Raw genomic sequence first — 2496 nt, 5'->3', positions numbered from 1 at the left:
AATAGGTGACTACTACCTATTTCTTCCCTCTATTTCACGGTTGATCTTCCTCTACAAGTGTGTCCTGGTTTCCCTTTCTTTGTCATTCTACTCATTGCTTAATCACCTGCCAGGATGGTATTCTTTGTATTCTTCTGAAAATTCCAGTGACATCAGGAGCCTGCTCATCATGCAGCGCTCATTCTGTTTTCTTGATGACATCACTGACATTGATGATCACCCCTTTTCAGTATTTCAACCCCCCCCCTTTGCTTCAAGTCATCTCAGTAACATGACATGGTTCTCATTTAGCGTTGGACTACTTCTTTCTCTCATTTCCTCCAGTCCTTAAATTTAGCCGTTTTCAGGGTTCAATTTTTGGCCCCTTGCTTTTTTCTTTTATTCTGTTTTCTGTGAAGAGGCTTTAATGGTGTTTCTTCAACTTTAAATGTTCATTTGGTGGCAGTATGTTCAGAAAACAACAGGGCAGAACATAGTATCATCTGAGGGGGTTAAGGGAGGGCTGCATTGCATTTTGGGAAATCATTCACCCTGTGCACGCTGGTTTTTCCTATATCCCTGAATTCCATTATTCCACGGGATTGAGAGAAGATCCCACCTAGGTCCATTAGACTCTCTCTGAATTGGGCTAGACTCTGGGAGGCAGGATAAACTGGACACACCCATGGTCCCTTTGCTTTACATCTGGGACCAAACCTGCTTCCTGGCAGACAGTGAGTACGGCTAAGAGCTCTCCTCCGAATCCTTTGTTCGGTCAACACATCAGCCTGGTTACAACGCCCCTCCTTCTAGAATGAAAACAGAGGGATCCCTAAGTTTGGGGCTCATAAAAGAACAGTGCAGATTAGGGGAAAGAAGTATCAAGTTGAAGGATCAGAGGACGAGATTACTCCTGAGTATAATTGGGTTGTTTTTGGGTTTTTTTTGAGAAGTCTTAAATGTTCTTTATTTGATGTTACACATAAACCAAACTAAAATACCCTTCATTAAGTAAAAGGCAACAGTTTAGATACAGAGAAGTTTAATTAAATTGGCATAGTTAGGACCAAAAAGATAAAGTGGACACTGCCACCTTACCTTCAGCCCTTGCCTTCTAACAGGCTAATGAACACAATTGAAACACAAGAAATTCTGGCTGTTTTATGAGACAGTGAAAGGATTTCCTCAGTATTTAAATGTATTCATATAACCAGTAATATAAATCCAAATAGAAAACCAATCTCCTTCAGGTTTCAAGATGACATTTACAATCTCTGTGAAAAGTTAAACATGACTAATCACGTCCAATCGTATCTTTAGAAGGAAAAACAGTGATAGCTCTTGCTGAACCGAATTACATTCCAAGTTCGAAAAGCTGATCATATCCATTTAACCCACAAGCCAATCTTGTTTAAATAAGGACTGTCCAAAAGAAATCTTCTATCAGCCATTCATGATTTGAATTCTGGTGTATGAGATCAATTTAAATATAGTACACGTTTAAAAAATCCTGAGACATTGCTGTTTTGTGATAAATAAGGCAGTGGTCAACTATTACTTCTTAGTAGCCTTTATGAGATATACTGTCAGGTCTGCCCTTTCTGCAGTCTTCTTACTGCCAGCGAAGGTCATTTTTGTTCCAGGGATGTACTTCTTGGGATTCTCCAAATACTCCATCAGTGTCTTCTCTCCCCAGGTGATGCCTTCATTCTAGTTGGTATCCGTGTAAGAAAATCCAGGGGCTGGACCTGTCTTTTGCCCAAACAGACCATGGAGATTTGGCCCAGTCTTATGCTCACCTCTCTTTTCCACAGTATGGTGCTGGACAAACTTTTTTTTTTTCTGTAAGATTTTATTGGGGAATTGGGGAAGGGAACAGTGTAGGGGAATTGGGGAGGGGAATATTGTGTTTTTCCAGGACCCATCAGCTCCAAGTCAAGTTGATGTCCTTCAATCTTAGCTGTGGAGGGTGCAAGCTCAGCTCCAAGTTCAGTTGCCGCTTTCAATCTAGTTCGGGGGTGAGGCACATAGCCCACCATCCCATGCAGGAATCGAACCAGCAGCCTTGTTGTTAAGAGCATGTGCTCTTATCAGCTGAGCCATCCTGCCGCCCGGTGGCAGCCGAGCTCTGGCACAGCTCACTGGCCCATGTGGGAATCAAACCAGCAACCCTGTTGCTCAGAGCTCACACTCTAACCAATTAAGCCACTCGGCTGGTCCTGGGCACACTTCTGAACAAAAATCTTCTTGCCCTTCTCAACATCACTCATAATTAAATTGCTCTTTCTTCGCATGCGATACAGAGACTCACACTCACAAGCCGAACACCCCATTCTGTCTACTTCCGAGTATAATTTATAACAGGAAACAGTATGGTATTTTCAATAACTTAGACATTCTACATTGACTACATAGAGGCAGGATCTCAATGAAAATATGTAAAACCCAAAGGAAAGATTGCCTTGAGGTAAAAAAGAGACCCTGGATGACATGAGCCAAAGATGACAAGGGGGGGAC

The 2496-nt window shown here is 42.1% G+C and overlaps 1 pseudogene; it reads right to left on the bottom strand.

Annotated features, from left to right (window-relative positions):
* Window positions 1–1533: 1533 nt before the first annotated feature.
* On the bottom strand, window positions 1534–2249 carry LOC109381663 (cytochrome c pseudogene; annotated as a pseudogene).
* Window positions 2250–2496: the final 247 nt, after the last annotated feature.

This window comes from Hipposideros armiger, unplaced genomic scaffold, assembly GCF_001890085.2.
Source record: "Hipposideros armiger isolate ML-2016 unplaced genomic scaffold, ASM189008v1 scaffold_51, whole genome shotgun sequence".
Lineage (NCBI taxonomy): Eukaryota > Metazoa > Chordata > Mammalia > Chiroptera > Hipposideridae > Hipposideros > Hipposideros armiger.
The sequence above is the reverse complement of the archived record's forward strand: the minus strand, read 5'-3'. Positions and strand labels throughout refer to the sequence as shown.